Source organism: Chamaea fasciata, unplaced genomic scaffold, assembly GCF_029207755.1.
Source record: "Chamaea fasciata isolate MVZ Bird 193981 ecotype frontalis unplaced genomic scaffold, bChaFas1.0.hap1 SCAF_11, whole genome shotgun sequence".
Lineage (NCBI taxonomy): Eukaryota > Metazoa > Chordata > Aves > Passeriformes > Sylviidae > Chamaea > Chamaea fasciata.
In genome coordinates, this window is record NW_027094096.1 from 26657990 (window position 1) to 26677747 (window position 19758).

The following is a 19758-nucleotide window of genomic DNA, read 5'->3' on the forward strand; positions in this document are numbered from 1 at the left end:
CCGCCCGCAGCAATCCCCGCGGCGCCGCGGGCGGAGCCCCCGCCATGGCCGCCTGCGGCGGCGGCACGTCACCCCCCTGCTTCCGGGGCCGGCGCCGCGCCCTCGCCGGGGGCCGCGACCCCCGCGCGCCCGCTCCTGGGCCTTTCGGGGAAAGCGGGGCTTGGGAATGCTTCACGGGACTCCGCTGCGCGAGTCGAGGGTAGGACCGTGTCAGGGTGCTGTCGCTTAGGCTGGGAGCGGCGGTGCTACGCACGAGGAGCGTGGCTCCTGTGGCCCTTCGGGAAAAAGGACTAAAACCACTGGGAAGAGCCGGGCTCCGTCCTCTTGGCACTCTCCCTGCAGATGTTAGTGCCGGTGGATGAGATCCGCCGATCTGCCTCTTCTCCGAGGCTGAAGGGTCAGCACAGCTCCCTCAGCCTTTTTTCCTTGGAGAGATACTTTCTTGTCCCTTCATCATCCTTATGGCCCTTTGTTGCCCTCTCTCCATTGTGTTCATGTCTTCTATACTCTGGGGAGCCCAGCACCGGAGAACTCAGCGCAGCCCTGCAGGTGTGGCCTCAGCAGTGCTGGGCAGAGGGCAGGGATCCCCCTCCCTCCATCTGCCTGGTGCAACCCAGGATACCATTCACCTTTTCAGCAAGGGGACGTTTTTGGCTCGTGTTTAGTTTTGTGTTCCCCAGGATGCTCAGATCCTTTCCTGTGCTCTGTTATCTTCCTCAAGACGATGAAATATAACTGCCTTTTGATCACAATAAACTGAGGGAAGTCTGTTAGGAAGGGGATTTCTTTCTGATTTGAAATCGCAAATGAGCCATGAAAGGATTTAAAAAATAAACAAAATCTCAAATGCAAACTCATGCACAAAGAACACTCCAACTCCTAATTTCCCCAGTATGGAAGATCATGTTTGAGGCGAGACAATTTTTGTAGACCTGTTTTGAAATTAATTACTTCTAAAGATACCAAAATCAAGGAAGTGTTCCTTGATTAACCACAAAATAACAACCCCAAAACAAACTGTGCATTTAGAGCATACCATTAATTTATAATTCAGGCATCAGATGCATAAAAGTGTGTGAATCAGAATGGTAGGCAATGCTGGTAATGTTGTATATATATAGGGATTACTAATATTTTTTGGTATGCAACCCTTTTTTCAGGTATCTGCGGCTTTGACAAACTCTCTCTGTGATGTTATTAGGCATGGTTTGTTTCTGTCTCAGATGAAAGTTTTGAGAAATTTTTAGCCAGCACATTTCAGCTGTGTCTAGTTTGTTGCTTTGCCAAGTTTTTGAGAGAAAACAATAGAATAGCTGCTGTTGGTGACTGCCCTCCCCCCTTCCCTTGGTTCCTTTGTGTTATGTTAGAGTGGAGCAAAAGAGCATAATTCCTTCTGGTTTCCACATTAAATAGAAAAAAAAAAAACAAACCCTAGGATTGCCAGTATTCAGCTTGAAAGTGTGACAGAGGACTGGCACATCTAGCCCTATGCTAACACTTGTTTGCACATGCATGTTTGAGATTTTTCTGATGTTTGTGGTTGAACAGGCTGTAAATATTATGGTTCCCTTGTGTGACTTGATTGCATGTACATCTGTGTCTTTGTACTGACAGTTTACACTTCTTTCTCTATAACCTGAAGGGAAAAGTCACACGAAGAACCTGAGAGAGAAACAAGTATCCCGTTGGCTTCTGGTAGAAATGGAAGAAAAGATCAATTGACATGGAGATAGAAGGAAAAAAGTCCACAGAAAAGAGAAGAATGCTCAGGAAAAGCTCTCGTGAGCTGAGGATTAGGATAGGAAAGGACTAGGACAAGGATAAGGAAAGCATCTAAGCCTAGGATAGGCCAGCTAGGCCTCAGTTTTTATGGAAGGGAATAAATTTAAGACTATGTAAAAGATAAGATATGAGGATGGGAACTAACCAGGGAAATTTACTTGTCAGCATACAATAAGCCTTGAAAAAAACCTAGTGAGGAGGGAGAAGAAAGAGATTTTGCTGGATAAAGAGACAGCATTCAGAAAGAATGGAGAGAGTGCTGCACAGCAGCTCATTAGGTGAATACTGGCACACTGAACAAGGTGCAAGTCCTATGGAAAGTGATCCTGTCATCATGCAATTGAAAAAAATTCCATCACCATGCGTGTCACAGAAATCCAGTTACCCGTATACATTGTAGAACATCCTCTTTTTAATGACTAATACTGTTATTTTAGTAGGAACTTGTTTATAATGTAACTAAAAAGGCATTTTCAAAGCACCAAGTACTAGGGAGTAGCTTTGAAATATAGGTAGGATTTGCATAGCAGTAACAGAAACTGCCATCCCTGTAACAGGATTGTTTAGAGTAAATTTCCAAAGTTTTAAATTTCTAAGATTAGCCACATAAATTAATTACACTTAATATTGCCAATGTGCCCGGTGAGTCCAACCATTAAGTTAATAAAACATTGTAGAGAAGGTTTCAGAATTAAACATTGTTTCTGCCTCTGCAAAATCCAGGGGGATATAGTTTTAGAAAGCTACCCAGCAGAGTCGATTTGATGTATCCAGTCCAAGTTTGAAGTGGACTGGAATTCAGTTTTTACAACATCAAAATGTTAATGTGTCTGGTCAGGAAAGAGGTCTCAATGGTGTGAAGTGCATAGATAGTTGAAAAGAATGTAGTCCAATTCAAGACTGTATTGAGAGATTAGATTTCATTTTTGTCCAGCCATCTCTGTCTTGCCCTGAAGTTGTCACAAACTTCCCTGATGACAAAAACTGTTCTGGGTCATCCCCTCCTCTTTTTGAAGTCTTTCTCACCTTGACCTTACTGTGAAGCTAGACTGAACAGTTTTTGAATACTTAGAGTAGTCTGCATAGAATTTAAAAATTTGGCACAATTTTTTCCTAGTGCTAGGATTTCAATGTAATGTTACTTACTCCAATAGGACTGAAAAGGCTTTCATGTTTCTATTTGAATAATCAAAATATTGTGTTGTCACTCCAGCTTATTTCAGCATTTCACATTCTCCTTTCCTAACGGATATTCTCTTTGTCCATCCCAGAGCCAATTATAGTTCTGGCCTTGTTTTCTTAAAAAAAAAAAACAAAAACAAAAACATCTGCTATGTAAATGTGATAGTCTTCTAAAAAGCTAGGCTTTATCATTTGCTTGGTTCATGTTACTTAACACAGTGCACTGGGCAGATGTTTAGTGGATTGAGGAATTCTTATAATTTCTTCTAGCTAGCACGATAAACATTCCTCTAAGCAGGGAACTGATTAGGTCTCAGTTTCTCTGGTATTGTCTTTTGGGTTGATTTTCAGTGATCTGCAATGCAAGCAATCTACAGTAGAAGCTGTTCTCCTGGTTGCATGATTAACTTGGCATCTATTAAGAAGAAAATTGGTGGTGAACCTTTATTTCTCATTGGAGAAATAGTTACCTCTCTCACCAGTCTTTACTAGACTGTTAAAAAGTTCTAATGCTGAGACCTCCCGCCACTCTCTTACACCTAATGAAAAGGTTTAATTATCACTGAAGAACACAGAACCACATACAACTGATTTATAAGCCTCCTTTCCTCTGGGAAATAGGCTAAACAAAGCAGATGTATGTGTGTTTTTCTCCTAACTTGCCCTGTGATTCATCTTTGCCTGCTCCCCTTTTCTAGTGATTCTTTGGGATGGGAGGCTACAAGACCTACTGGTCAGGACATGTGGCTGAGAACAGAAAGCAGGGATTTGTTACGAGTTCCACTCATCATTTGCCATGGTGATAAGTACAGGCAGGACAGCCAGGTATTTCTCCTCTCTTCACCACTTGACTTGAAACAGAGAAACACTCTCTTGCTCTATATTTGTACAGGGGAATCCCAGTCATGTATCCAAATTCTAGTTGTATTTCTACCTCAGTAGGTACCAATAAGTCTTATAATTTCTTGTCTCCACAGACCAGAGTTTTAAACTGTCTCAAAATAGAAAAATTCTAGTATCTCACCAGAACATGCATGTTCTTCCTTACTACAGGAAGTGCTAAAACTCTTAATGCTTGAAGAACTAGCGCATGAAAAAATTCCTGGAGATGCAAAGTTCTTGAGAAATTTTAGCAGGGATTTGAGAAGACGCAGTGGCAATACTTCCACCAAGTTACTTAGACTTACAGTAATTCTTCTGTTCCATGCTAGATTTTTGTTGAATTTCAAGCTAATACTTCCTCCAGGCTAGGCCAAGTCATTAACTTTAGGGTTAATCACATGCAAAAAAAAAAAAAAAAAATTAAAAAATCAGGGTGATATACTGGGAATAGCATTTATAATTAATATTAAGTGAATAGAGTTACTCTCTTTGGAAAAATCTTAGTATCACCAGGTTGAGATGCTTTAACATCTTCCCTAGCTGAAGAAGTATAATAGCATCAGGAATGGAATGGAATGGAATGGAATGGAATGGAATGGAATGGAATGGAATGGAATGGAATGGAATGGAATGGAATGGAATGGAATGGAATAGAATAGAATAGAATAGAATAGAATAGAATAGAATAGAATAGAATAGAATAGAATAGAATAGAATAGAATAGAATAGAATAGAATAGAATAGAATAGAATAGAATAGAATAGAATAGAATAGAATAGTTCATTTGGAAAGGATCAACACTGATCATCTAGCTCAATTGCCTGACCACTGCAGGGCTGAAACGTTGTAAAAACATATTGTTATGCCTCCAAACACCAACATACCTGGGGCATCAACCATCTTTTAGGAGGCCAGTTCCAGTGTTTCACCACTCTCTTGGTAAAGAAATGCTCCCTAATAATGTCCAGTCTGAATCTCCCCTGGAAAAGCTTTGACCCATTCTCAGGCATTCCCAGGGAGAAGAGCCCAGCACCGTCCCCTCCACACCCCCTCCTCAGGAACTTGCAGGGAGCAATGAGGTTGCCCCTCAGCCTCCTCTTCGAACTAGACAAAACCAGAGTCTTTGTGTAGGACTAGACTATTACTGTAGAGATGATGCACTAACAATAATACTCATCAATTATAGTTGTCAAAAATCTACATAAGCTTTAATTCCCCATCTCTGAGCTTTTAAACATTACTACATTCATTTTAGTGAAGTGATCATAGGACTCATTTAGATTAAATGGGCAGATAATCTGCAGTTTCCGCTATCATGTAGCAACAGCAGCATTGCTTGGGAGGTCATTTTAATTGACCTCAAAGAAATTGTTTCAGCATGACCCCATCAGTTCAGACAACACTGGTCTTTCTCGCACTATTTCCTTAGGACTCCACAGAACGTCAGCAGTATAGATCTGTGGTGTAACAAGTTCCACACCTGACCTCAGGGCTGAATGATGTGAACCTCGAAGTACACATTCCTGGATTCTTGGCCCAAGTTCTTGGCCACTGTGCTCAAGGGCTAATTAGTAAGGTCTTCTTTAAGTGGAGTTTTATCTTAGGATATGCGGGTTTGCATCAGCAAAAGGTCATTAGACTAGGTTATAAGATGATGACTAGAAGTCCTTGTTGTGAGAACCATCATAGCACAAAATGCTCTGTAGGCATGAATCCCATCTCTGCTAAATCTGATGTCAAAAGTGCTGAAGGACAGAAGTCTTGTCACAGTACTAAAAAATACTTAGGTTGGGCATGAAAAAATGTATCTGGTGAACTGCTAAAGGAGTGCTGACTCAGTCTTATGAGTGCCTCAATCACACTGCTGAGGCTGTAAATTTCGCTTAAGAGATAAAGAACTTTTAAAGTCTGGAGAAAACAGCTTCTTGCTCTGTCATGTTGGCTGTGCTGGGTAAGTTTGCTATCTCAAGTGTATTGTTCCAAGAAAATGTCCACATGTTAAAAGGTTAATCCTTAATTTTACACTCTCTCATAGTTACAATAGCTGTCAAATATAGCTGCCTTGCACTATATGCTGTATGAAATGGGTTTCTTAAAAATATTTTGGGACTATATTAGGAAGCTGGACATAAGTAGCTTGACGATGCCTTCTCTTTGTAATTGGTCCATGTCTATCAGGTATGGCTCAATGATTTTCCAGCTGCATAGTTCATACAGGCTGTAGCATTATTTATCCTGAGCAAACATTGAAACAACACTCATGCTTTTCTCACTGTACAGTCCGTTTATTTTTTCATTGTCTTTTATCAGGATTTTCATCAATGTTTCCCCACAGCTTCCAGATTGTTCACAATGCAGATGCAGCAGTTCTGTTCACTGGGCTGGGCAACAGCAATCACGTTACCCATGCCCTGCATTCTTTACATTAGTTGCTCATAGGAAAATAAATTTAATAGCTAGTACTAACTGAGGATGGGAGGATGCTTGGTTGGTTGTTTTAAAATCCATGACTGACACAGTAAGAAGGCCTAAGCTCTGTCTGCTTTTTTCTGACACTTTTGCTAGTGACTATTTATATTTTGATGCAGCCTATTGCCTATGAAGATCAGTTTGGTATAGCAGTTTATACTGATATAGCTCTTGTGGTTGACACTTAAGGTATGAAGTGGGTGGATTTGAGTGCATTTTGAACCTTAGAATTTTTCAGTACTGTTTTTGTGGCTGAATTTGTATTTTCCATGATTATTTAAATTTTTTAGAAGCCCTGCGATGCTTCTGACTATAGCATCTTAGGTATGAAGTGAACTTCATTGGTTAACTTCAACATTTTGTCAGCACTTAATCAAGGCCACAGAGCTTTTGCATTCTGTATTCTGCAGTATCTTCTGGAGAAGCCCTGCTTGAAGTGAAAGTTTTAGTGTTTCAGGAAAAGTTTAAGGCTTTTTTTTTGTTGTTATTTAAGGGATCCCATATATTCTTCTAATAGACATTATCAAGAGATGTTCTGAATATTTTAGATCCCATAGGGGTGACTGCTATGAAGTTTCTGGATTTTTTTTCCTGTACTATCTATTATAAAAGGAATAAAAATTTTGGAGGTTGAAATTCCCAGCCAGCATTTTTCTTTTAAACAGGTTTTTTTTTTTGTTTTTTGGGTTTTTTTTAGCTTTTTAAGAAAGCTATAGCACAGAATTATTTTTGGCATGATTCTTGCTTAAAAAAAAAAAATCTACAATCATCCCACTTTGTACATAAGTTCAAAATTGCTTTATTCAGAGATTTAATGGGTATAATGGTCCAGCTGAGCGACCATTGCATTTAGCTTGTAGTTATTAAGCACTTAACACCGATAAAGGTTATGTTCAAGAAGCCCATTTTGATAAAGCACAGAATCATTTATGTCAATATATGTTGAGGAAATGTGTTTTAATTGAGAAAAAGGTACAGCAAAGAGTAAGCCTTTCTTTATGTAGCCGGTAACAATTATGAATGGCATAGTAGAAAATGTTTTGGTTCCATTATCATCTTCATCCTCGGCACATTTAATGTCTATAACTTCACTTAAAACAATGGGTTTCTTCTTTCTAGCTTCTTAGGTATATGTAGAACTACTGGCAGTCTTCAAATATTATATGGAAACTTGTAATGACACCCCTTTGTGATTACTTGTATTAGAGATGACAGAGTTTTGTTCTGAAGTAATAGCAATGAAGGGAAAAGCATTTTCCTAATAGTTACTATTTATACACTGTTCTTCTGTTTGTGTTGCTTCTTAATTGCACTTGGAGAGTTAAGACAGATCAAAGCTGTGTGTTGATCCAGATGAGAAGTGAAAAAAGAGCAAAAGAGCAAGAAACGAGGCATCAGCAGGAGTAGCAATTTGGGACATCTGTGATATGTGGTAGGATTGGGAGATGTCAGATAATCAGTAAGAGTGCTCTTATGCACTGCAGAGTCGTGTTGGAGAATGTGGCCATTAAGTGATTAAGATGATAAACAGAAATGGACAGGACCATAAACTGTATATTGAAGTAGGGGTCTTCCAATTTTTAATCTAGCTTTTTATGAGCTGCTTATATTATACAACTCTGATAGGGAGATCTCTATAGTTCTTGTGCTCATCACATCCTTCAAAGACCTGTGTTCAAGTTTATCTTCACAGCTAATCATGGCCGGTACAAAGAGAGTTTTAGTGCCGGTTGCACCGTGCGGGGGAGCAATCTGTGGGATTCCCCTTACTTCAGTATGATGTCTGTGACATTGAAAAGTGACTGTGGACAATACAGCAGGTCATAAGAAACAGAAATCACAGGTAGAGGTCCTTACTAGATCAGCTGACTTAGTAGAAGAAAGTAGACAAGCTTTTGGACACGAGACATTCTTTAGTCTCAAATAAAACTGTGGACTCAGTAGTAGCCTTACTCATTTTATGGCATATCACAATAAACCTCCTCCTCAGCTTCTCTGTTAATGAGCCAAACTACCTGTTTCTCTTCCCTAATACTTTATCCAGTATGATTCCCTTACTAACTTCTCTTTTACTTCAAAGTTGTCTGCTCTCTTTTCTTTCAGAGATGATCTAGCTGATATATACCTAGCTAAACTCTGAGCAATTGCCTTCAAGATGTATATAGGTCAGCTAATTTTATTTAGGTCTGCCACATCATTTTTGGACCCAGTGAAGACCTCTGAATATTTTTAAAAGCTTGGTGATTTTGTTTTGGTGTTTTGGGTTTGGTTGTTGTTTTGGTTTTTTTTTTTTTTTTTTGGGGGGGGGGGGTGTTTGTTTTTTGTTGTTGTTTTTGTTGGGATTTTTTTGTTGGTTGGGGGGGGGGGGGTTCCCCAATGTTTTCGGGGTTTTTTTATTTGTTTTGGTTTTGTTTTTGGCAGCTACTAGTTTGATGCAGCGTAATACCTCTTGCCCCAGCCCTGTAAGTGTTCCAGGCCAGGCTGTATAGGGCCCTAAGCAACCCATTCTAGTGGTTGACATCCCTGGTCATGGTGGAAGCAAGGCACGGGTTGGAACCAGATGATCTTTCAGATCCCTTCTACCCAAGCCATTCTATGATTTTCTGCAAATGTAATGATTAATTTTTGAGAGATGAGAACATGAATGAAGAAAAACTTGAATGCATACTGGATCCACCGTACTGAAAAGACCACTGACATAAGTTTTACTGATTTGAGAGCTATTATATTTTACCTTTATCTTCAAGGCCTTACAATTCCTTGCCATATAAGGGAGCAGGCCAGAAATGCTGATCTTCAAAACCCCTAATATAGGAATGTCTTACTCTGCACATTATGAAGACAGAAACTTTTCCAGGGCCACGTAGCTTTTGTGACAGATCTTGGTACCACTTTCTGGTGCAAGTTCATTTCTCACCCTTTTGTTGTCTCCTTACGCATATTTGTTGATACTTAGACCTTCAGCTGTATGCTGCTGAGTTTGGTGGGACAGAAACTTGTATTTTTTGCCTTCCAGCATGCAGTCTTCTGAAATGTTCTGGGATGTAAGAGGAGTAATTAGTGCAATTTCTACAGCTGTGCTTCTCCCCTTTGTGGCAACAAAGTTATTGACCGTTCCAAGCTTTCTAAAGCTAAGTACTTTTTATTCAGTTACACTGTTTGTAGGAGTAAACCTCCTGTAAGACAACAAACCTTTATCCCATTTGACCAGGCAGGTTTTCAGTATTTGTACAGATCATTTGTTACCAACCCCTGGCAGCAGCTAGGTGACCCTAGTTCAGTTCTCAGGTACGTTATGAATGAATCTGGACAAGTAAACACACACGCTCATGTGAGGGCCCCCACCAAGGTTGTTCCCAGCCCTTCTTTGTTGCCAGACCTTTCATGTCAGATTAAACCAGTAAAGTGGGCATAAGGCATAAGTCACATAGATTTCCAATGTTGTTTTTCTTCCATCTGTGTTTCTCCACTTTCTGTTGGGACTCCACTGCAGGACTTGTAGTTCTTTGAAAATTCATTCACTCAGCTGAGTCTGCTAAGAATACATTCGGTGACAAACGCAATGATAAATGTGTCTTTTATGTTATCAGACCAGAAGTGTTTGATTATTTTGAGGCCTCTCAGAATCTGTTGTATTGCTGTGTTGCAGTCTTTGAATGACTCAGGATGTTAGGACATTGCACCAGGAAATTTTTTATTACTGTTTTAAAGGTGGCCCCAGTTTTAATCACAGAGAGACACAGATCTCCCTCTACCTTTTGCTGTTACAGTTCCAGCTGAAATTCTTTATTTAGATTTCTCAGTGTTGCTTTTCAGAAAAGCTGGAGAACAAAACCAGCAGATAATAGCTGATGTAGGCTGTGACCTAGCTCCCTGACTTCTTTTATTATGGAATGGAAGAGAGTAGCCAGACCAAATAACGATGGAGCTGACCTGAACTAGATGGGCTGAGACTCGGTTGCTGGACTTGCGATGGGGTAAAACCCATTCTCTCTGCATCTACATAGTGAGGGAGAATGCAGCAAAAGCCATAACGGAAAGGAAAGCTTGAAAGAAAAAAGGAAGAGGGTGTAGCATAAATGAGAATAAGTGAAATTGAAAGACATAAAAGGCTGAAAAGAATTTCAGCTCTGAGAAGTTTTTAGAATTGGCAGAAACCTGCAAAAATAAAAATAATATTTCTTCTGGGTTCTTGGCAAGGAGATGACAATGATCTAGTGAAGCAGGGAGAGAAAATCGGGGAATTTGGCTGAAAATCAGGGACAGTAAGTGAGAGATTTTTAAAAGGCTTCAGTGCTGAGACTAATAAAATAAGAAAGTTAAAGAATTATTTGGGAGATAAGTCTGAAGACATGTTAGAGTGCTTTTTTAGGTACAGGTATTTGGCAGTATTTCTTGAAACCTGCCCTGAAAGGCTTGTGTAAAATGAGAAGGGCACTAGCCAAGCCCCTTTATAGCAAGACCTTGCTAGGAACCCATTGGACTGCAATATGTAAGAGCGAGTTACAGTCAGCAGTTTCACTTGGACTGGCATACAGCTGCTAATGCTGCACGATACTTTACATCCCACTTTGCTTCAATTAGATTTTTCTGCTCCATCTTTCCTTAAGAGAGCTACTTTTCTGTTAATTTTCCAATAAAGGAATGGAATTAGCTGAAACGGTTCTTGGTGGGTCTATATGCAGCACGTCTTACATTGCACTTGCTTTTAGGATGATTGTAAAAACCCTCAGTACTTAGATAGCATTACCCTTCTTGTGCTAATGGCTGAAATAACAGGAAATAAGTATCCCTCTTATCTGTCTCTAAATAAATTTTTAAACATCTGAAAATTCTTCTTAGATTTTCCTAAGTGTTCATTTGCTCAGCCAAGCTATGGTTGACATGCAGAGACGTAGTCACTTTTAAAATCGTACTTTTACTGAGGACTGAATCTTTCCTTTTCCTTTTTCATTTTGGTAAAGAGGCCATCCTGTATCAGTAACAGCGCGGTCTGCAGAACTATAAGAATTCAAGAAAAAAAGTGCTTTCAAACCACCCTGTAGTTACACACAGGGTATAAAATGTATCCCATATAGAGGAGTAACTTCTGTCCATCCCTGTGGAGGTAAAGGAGGCGATCCAAATCTCCACAGCACATCTGACTCGCTCAAGATTGCTCCTTGTAAGAATTGAAGCATGTGCTTTGAGAAATTTGGAATTTGACTCTTTTCTTTGACTTTATTCCTTGTGTATTGGATTTGGTGTGTAATGTTGAGATTCCGTTAGCTGAGTTCAGATGATATGGGTTGTCAAAGCTTCATTTGTCTTGAATCCCCTGCAAGATTTTGATGCTGAGCTGTCAATCTATCCTCATAAATCTTATTTCAATGACCAGAGATTTGAGTGCAGCTATGCTTAAGAACAGATGGAGAAAGCACTGTTAATGGAGATGAAATATCTTTGTAACCTTTCTTGCTATGTGGCTGTGTGATGTTTTCATGAGGAAAAGATTCTCCTTTTGCCTTGAAAAGCATTCAGCTCGTCTTGCTTTTCTTTTAAATACTGACCACTGTCATTTGTTTATTGTGCAAGATTTGGTTAAGGTATTTGATACAACTTAAGGATGCTAGATTTGGTTAAAATATTGCACAGAAGAGTAGCTGTGTTTAAACCATATGCTGTTGTGTATTTTCAGTTCTTGGCTTTCTGTGCATACTTTTAAGATTTGGGGGGGGGAAATGTAACTCAATTCACAGTAATGCATTTCTCAAACTTCACAGTTTATGCAGTTATGTTGCATGTGCTGTATTCAGATTGACAAGCAGAAGAGAGAGGAGGCGGCCTTAACCCTCCAGAAATCTTGTATGATAAAGGAAAAAAAAAGAGGACTCAGGTCTCAATTTACCCCACCATGCCCAGGAACTTGCTCTTCTCCTTGATTCGTGGCTATAGGGGACCAGACCTTAACATGTTTTGCCTCAAACATTCTCAGTATTGCTACAGGAAAGACAATCAGAGGAGAGGCTCCTGCAGAGGCGGGCCAGCGTGTTCTGAGCCAACTTCCTGCTCCACCTTGAGACGCATGGTCAGTCCCGTCCCCTCACCCGCCTCACTCCCTGGTGTGAGCCTCAAAAGGCTGGCTGCGCATGTGAGAATCGCATGAAAAATGTATTTTGCCTAAGAGGCGTTCACCATGTTAACTATAAAAGGGAGGAGGTCAGGCCCGCTTGCTCCTCTTGGCACTTTTTTCCCCGTTCCTTTGCTTTCACTTCCTTAGTCTTGCAATAGGACTCCAGCTTCGGACTATTCACAGAGCAGGAGCACCGTAGGGTCTAAGGGCTGATGAAATTCTTCGTTTTGTTCCCATGCTTTTGCTTTGCATATGAGCAAAATCATAGCAAAATCATCACAGCTATCATATTCTATGCTGCACTGAACACTGTTGTTCGAGTGGGGAGCTTGTGGAAGCATGTTGTGGTTTGTGAGACAGCACCTTTGCTTAATGGTGTGTTGTGGCTTGCTAGTCAGCACCTTTGGGTATTAGTGGTGTGGCTTTTGAGCCAGCATCTTTGGGAGTGGGAGTTGAGAACTAATTGAAGTGAGCTGTACGAATTCGAGGGTTTGTTAGCCACATCTTTTGAGTCTAAGCAGTGAGCTGATTGGCAGAGTAATGGTGACTGTACAATAAAAGCATGAGAATTCCCTGACACGTGTCTTCTGTCTTTGTTCAACCTGATGAGAATTTATAGTAAACATCTTGGCCCCTACTGATGGGTTGTGACAGTGCCCAGTGCATGCGCAGTGCCTGAGAAAGGCACGGCAGAGTGCAGGGCCCCTTTCCTTGTGAAGGGACAAATAAGGGTCAGGGACACCAATCAGGTGAGAAAGTCACTCCTGTGGCTGCCTGAGGTGGAGGTGCGGGCTCTGGGCAGGATCTTGGCCCAGCCTGCTCACTGCGGGGGTGTGAGCAGACCTGACTTTCCCACCCCTTGTCCTGATTTTAAGGCTCTGGCTCCTCCCAGGAGCAGCCCCAGGCAGGCTGTGCAGTTGGCCCTGTGGACATGGACAACCAGGAGGTGTGCGGCAGAAGGCAGTCTCTGGAGCAGGATGTCAGTGCATGCTTATGCAAAATTGGAAGGTAAACATCTCTCTGTGCCAAACATGCAGTTAAGAGTGCTGGACTATCTGATCTGTTTAATTTTTCTTGTTATGCAAGTCTATACCGTAAAGGTCTAGAACTTGCAGTGCTCATCTACCGGAGTACCGCTAAACGTGTACTTGAATATTAACATTCTGCAACAGCGTATAGCTGTAGTATGATTTCTCTGGCATGAGTCCAAACTCTTATTAGTTGCATTTGATTGCAGTCTCATCACTTGAAAGGCCTGGCTTATAACTGCAGAAAGTACACCTTTAACCAGTAAGAGATCAGCACACAGAGTTCTTTCTGCATAGTAATTCACTCATAAATCCAATATTCTACATGTTTATTTGATACTAGATAATTAATCAGTGCTCTTAGTCAACTGAGCTCCTGAAAAGCCAATTGTTTTTAGGTTTTTTCTTACATACAAGGAAGAGACAGTATTAAGCTTATTCAATGCGTATGGGGGTGGTTGAAAGGTAGCAGGTACGAGATCTTTGGGGAAGAGACAGGCCTGTGCTCTATCTGATCTCTTAATGTATTAGAACAGTGGCCTCTTTTCTGTACACTTCTAATGTAGGGCTTATGGTCCATGGTCCGGTCTCTCTGCTACAAGTGTAGAGGTATAAAAGATGCATGATCTAATCATAGCCAGCGTCCAGCGCAGGTTGTTAGCTTGAGTGTATTGAAGAAGATGTTTTTACTGGTTTCCCATCAGAGGAGGCATTACATGCTTTTATGTGTGATGCTGCATTTTACACCGGTGAGGGCACCAATGCTGGTGTTTGATATCAAGCATATGAGAAAACTGTGGAAATTCATTTTATCTCCTCTGTCTCAATATCTGGACTTTCAACTGAAGCAGTGATGCAGACTGGCAGTGACAAAAGAAAACCACTTGGTTGAGACCTTTTATTCCTAGGAATTTTGGCTTTGGGTTTTGATACCACACGCTTCTAACATTAAACCACCGCCATAGCCTAATAGTAATCCTGGTCTTGAGATTTTAAGTGTAACAAAAGCTTTAGCTGTACTTACGTATTTTTCGTGAACCACATTCAGTCAAAGGGCTCTGTTTTGTCATATTAGTTGTGAATTAAATGGATGGATTTAACCAATCCAAGTCCTTACCATGATTATGATTTTCTGCATTACAATTTTTAGGAATGATTTTCATTAAACTGACACTTGTTTATGTTTTCTGCTTTCAAAAGTGATGTGTTTTACAGACTGTAGCACATGAAGATGATGTCACAAACTGCTACCAGAAACATTCCACGGCTGAGATAACTGTGCAATAGCAATTTGAAGTCTAATGTATAGGGATTTATATTAAATTTTGCAATTTTTTTTTTTTTTTATGTTGGGCAAATGGGTTAGGGTAACCAAGATCTGTCATGAAGCTTTGGTACCTAAAAAGTGAAGAAAACTGTGCTAACTTGTAGCAAATTTCTGTAGATAACTTTGCAACTTTTTAACTGCTTTTCTCTCTGCCTTGTTTCTGGTATGTTAACCCTGCGAGAACTCTTCAGGCACATATGGAAGATATTGAAAGTAGGTGCTTCCCCTCTTTCTCTCCCCTCCCATTAGATCAACTCAGAGCTAATGAGTGCAATCCTCCTTGCCAGCACAGAGTTGTTTAGACCACAGAAGTGTTATCTGCAGTGGATAACAAAATTCCTTACTAGTTACAGTTTGGTTATTGTAGTTCTGGTAATTCGTAATTATGGGATAAGTGGTGACCTTCAGGTTGTTGCCTTTTACAAGAGTCTTAGTAGGAAAGAAACACTGTGAATTGAATTTTACTGCATTTAAATTAGACACTTGTATTGGCATTTTTCTTCTCTTTCTTTTTCTTGCCCTCTTCTCCCCTCTGTTTTTTTCCATTCACATGTACTTTTTGGTCAGTCAGCCTGATGAGCTGTTGCAAATTCAGGCTGAAAGATGAGTGCTTATAATTTACACTGTGTAAAGCAAGAATGAATGCTTAAAAAATTTCTAATGCATGATACCTTTTCTGAAAAAAAATATGGAGAGAGGTGCTTCCTTGTATTTTCTTCTGAACAAATGTCATTCCTTACTTACAGCACGGTAGAAACCCTATTCTCCTCTGGTGCTGAAGGACACTTGGCAGCATCTCCAGGTGCACCTCCAGGCATCTCCACTCCAAGAGAGATTTGTTCTGTTTCCCTATTGTCTCTGTTGAAAGGTAAACGCAGAATGCCGATGGATCAGCTCCACTTCACTCAGCAGGCATGGCACAGAGGGTGCTTGCGTTAGATCTCTGGCAAGGCTGGAGGTGGCTTTTTCTGCTGCTCTGTCCCAGAGTGGTTTTCTGTATTGCTGCTGTTGGCATTGTAGTGCTCGGTTGTGAGGAACATCATCTGTGTAAGGCAAATCCTAGGAAAAAACCCCAAACAAAACAACCGGGTCTGCCTTTTGTATGAGAAATTGCATTCCAGCCAAGAAAATATCACCGGGCCCAGGGCACAGGAGGGTTCCTTCCCATTTGATGGGAAGAGTGCACAAACCAAGCACCAAACGGGCCTGGCTGGAGCCTGTTAGGGGTCAGCATTAGCAGCGGGAAGGGTGGCCAGAGGGGCTCAGGCAGGGCTTGGGCTGGGTCTGACCTGCACTGGCCACATGTGCTCTGTCCTTGCTAAGGTGGACAAAGGCAAATCTGACAACTGAGTGTGTGCTTGAGACTCTCACTCAGCCGTCTGAGAATCTGTCTAGAAAATAGAAGCGTACTTGGGTTTAGTTTGGTGTATAGCACTTAAAAGTGGTCCTCAAATATTCTTCAATAACTGTATCCTGAATTAAGGGTCCACGCCAAAGTTGTTTTGTGCCGGCACTGTTCTAATAGACGGTGGTTGTTCATCTGAACTGGTTTTAATGTCTCTGTTTTTTTCTGAAGTTCCCATTTATTTTGCTATGTTGCCGTGGATGTTCAGCCTCGTACTCTGGACAGTGGTTTGCGGAATTTTTTCTTCATTCCACAGCTATAATACTATTTTTTTTTTCCTTGGGAGTAAAATTCTCTAAAGCACTAAGTTGGCTGCAGAATGGCATTTTCTCAGAGAGAGTAATGCTCCTTCTTCCAGCCATTGCTGCACTGTTCTTGGTGTCTTGGTGCAATTTTTCACTGTATCCTGTAGCCTCAGAATCCATGGCTGTCCCTCAGTGTTCTGAAGGAGTGCTGTATTTGGATTTTTGGCCTTAAAGTGGGAAGTGCATGATCTGAGCTGTGGCATGTCAGCTCTATTCTAGGAACTCCGGAATCGGCAAGCTCTTATTCATGAGGAACCGCTAATTCTTGAAAGTCGAGCTGTCTTGCAAGAGGCGCTGCAAAGGGTGAGATGTAACCTTATATCATTCTTTTTTTGAAATCACCTCTGTGAAACTTTAATAGGCTTCAACAGTGTCTACAGAACAACTGATTTCACCCAGAGCAATTCAGTGCATTGTAACATGCACTGGACCGCTTCATGTAATCGGTATCTTGTGTTATGCAAGATCTTCAGCAACTTTTCCTTCAGTTTTCGTGGTAATAAGCATTTTGTGTTTGTCAAGCACAGCATTAGGTTCCTATTTATGTCCCAGTAATTTGATACGTTATTCCTAGTTAGTTCCAATTCACTTCAGCAGATCTTGACTTAATTTTGAGTCACCTTTCTTCTGCCTTTTGTGCAAATGGACTTAATGCTTTTGCTGTAACTTTGTATTGAAATATCAATCATAAACTAATCCTGATAAATCAAGCTGATGTTTTGCTCTACTAAAGTCTTGTGACTACTTTGGCAGGTAGGAGGAGTTGGGAGCAAATAGCATAAGAAAGTTGAGTGTGGAAGCTGAAGGTTGTCCAGCAAAAGCTGAGTGTGTGGCTGTGACACCTAGCGAGGCTGGAAAGAGTTCCTGTGTGGACAATGAATGTTAGACTCGGCTGAGCTTTCAAAGTATGAAAGTAACAAGGAAGGAATCAAATGAAAAGCATTGGTGACGTGAGATCAGATTTGAGCCCTTTCTGACATCCACACATGCTCTTTGTGTTGTCAATTTCTGTGTGTAACCAAGTACAGTAGTTCCCTTGGTTGTTTTGCAGGTAGATACGATACTTCAAGCTCTGGAGACAAGACTGATCACTCTTGAGTTGCTCTGCATGGGCAGGTCTGAGAGGAAACACCTGCTGAACTGCGGGAGAATGGCGAACGTGAAACTTGGCCCTGTAATCCTCTGGCATCTGTGGGAACGTTGCAAGGGCCATGAAAGAGCTGAAAGCCATGGGTGACCTGTGCCGTGGGGGAGCAGCACTGACCGAGGCTGCGTCCCAGCCAAGGAGCTCCTCTTGCGTCCCTTAAGAGGATACCCCAGGGGTTTTGTTCTTAATAAAGACTTCTTAGCAGTCAATCTGTAGACTTCTGGTTTAATGGAAGTATTTATTTAAATTTTTGTCTCTGAAAGCAAAGCGTTTTATCTCCTGACTTCCCTGCTATTCAATAGCTACTGAACTGGGCGTGCATTTTCCTAAGCTGATGAGAAACCTCCCTGTGATTCTGTAATTTGCAAAGGAGCAGCATTAAGTCACTTTTCTTTTTCTTGTCTCCATAGCTTAAGCTTGACATGTGCTCAAAGACAGGAATGACTCAAGAACTGTATGTGGTGACTTGTTAGTTTGGTGGGGGGTTTTTGCCAGTTCAGGGCTAAAATATGATCTAAGAAAAGGGTTTTTTGCAGCATTAGATAAATGCTTTTGCATGAGGTGTTGAAGATCAGTTGTTTTACAACTTCAAAGGGCGGCAAAGCAAACCAGGGTGATGGCCACACTCCTTTAAGCAAGGCTCGGTATGTATTTGAGCAATTATTTCAGCAATTTTTTTATGTTAATGCTGCTTTTTTATTGCATTTGCTTTTCTGTGCATTCGACTAATTGTCAGTGTTTCTCATACAGTATGAGTGTTCCACCTAGTGTTTTAAAATAAAAGCAAGCAGTGGTGGTATAAAGCAAGAATAATCTCAAAAAGTGGTTTGGGGTTTTTTTGTTTTCTTTTGGGTTTTTTTTTGTTTGGTTGGTTGGTTGGTTGTTTTGGGTTTTGGTGGAGGGGTTTCTTTGGTTTTTTGTTGTTGGTGTTTTTTGTGTTTGTTTTTTGGGGTTTTTTTGGGTTAGGTTTTTTTTTGGTTGTTGTTTTTTTGGGGGTTTTTTGGTTGTTGTTTTTGGTTTGGGGTTTTGTTTTTTGGTGGGTTTTTCTTGTTTGGTTGGTTTTTTGTTTGTTTGTGGTTTTTTGTTTTTTGTTTTTGTTTTTGTTTTTTTTTGTAACCCAACATTACTCAGCTTTTCTACTGTGGGTTTTAAAGTTTTCTCCAAAAACTCGGAATGAATTTCCCCATTCTGCCTCACTGGTAGGCACTGTATCTCTTAGAAAAGCTTCTCCCCTCCATCTTCACTGCCCTGTTTTGAAGTAGTGCTCCAGTTTAGCCTGTAGTGATGGTCTCAGATACTTTTCTGGTCAGGTAACTATAACATTTTGTTATTGACATACCTGCAAGCCAGAGGAGCTTACATTCCTCCAGTGTAATTTGTGAGGCAGTTTCAGCTCTAACAAATCTAACAAATACTTCTCAACAGCAATAGACCTAATTCTGGATGTTTGAAGGTGAGAGAAGAGGTGGTCGCAACCCAGGAGCCTGATTTTGGAATGCTTTATGGAACTGGCCGAGCAGCTTTTACTTCTGGGTTTTCCATAGTCTGCCCATGGCAGGTCCAGCCTGCGCTTCACCTTGGAACCCCCAGTCGGCAGGGAAGCGGACCTTTGGGAAAGTTCTTCCAGCGGTACTTAATGCTTTATGAATGATTATGATTTTCTGGAAGTAGGCTGTTCATTCTGACCCATCTTCTTCTCTCTCCTGGCATACTGTACCTGCTGAAAGGCTGAGGTGAGACCAGGATCTGCAAAATCTCTGAGTCTGTCTTCCTGAGGCTGAAGCCGTGTTTGTTGTCAACAATTACATAGTGGAGGATGCTAAAGACTGAAAACTTTGGGTTTTTCCCTTGAATTCCAAGACTCTGTCTGCAGCTGTGTGCTGTATCTTAAAAGAGTTTCCGGGTTTAGAAGGATTTTACATTCTCCAATATTTATCTATAACTCAATTAAAAACAATTATACTGTATAAATGTGCTGTTAATTACTCTGTTTGAGTTGGTTGTTTAAAGCAAATCACAGGTAAGGGGTTTGAGCACCCCTTGGATGGCCCTTGGAGCTGGCAGCTCTTATTGAATTTCTCTTCATTCCTTTAATGTCTATCAATTATTTCTTAAGCAA

The 19758-nt window shown here is 40.9% G+C and overlaps 1 long non-coding RNA gene across 2 annotated transcripts; it reads left to right on the top strand.

Annotated features, from left to right (window-relative positions):
• Nucleotides 1-13: 13 nt before the first annotated feature.
• LOC136295272 (uncharacterized) lies at nt 14-19609 on the top strand. 2 transcript variants are annotated; one of them, XR_010722616.1, is made up of 5 exons: nt 14-199; nt 15529-15650; nt 16701-16795; nt 17544-19268; nt 19367-19609. It is a non-coding gene; the product is annotated as an uncharacterized lncRNA (long non-coding RNA). The 2 variants fall into 2 exon arrangements; XR_010722617.1 differs by having other exon boundaries at nt 18-199; nt 17544-18283; nt 19065-19609.
• Nucleotides 19610-19758: the final 149 nt, after the last annotated feature.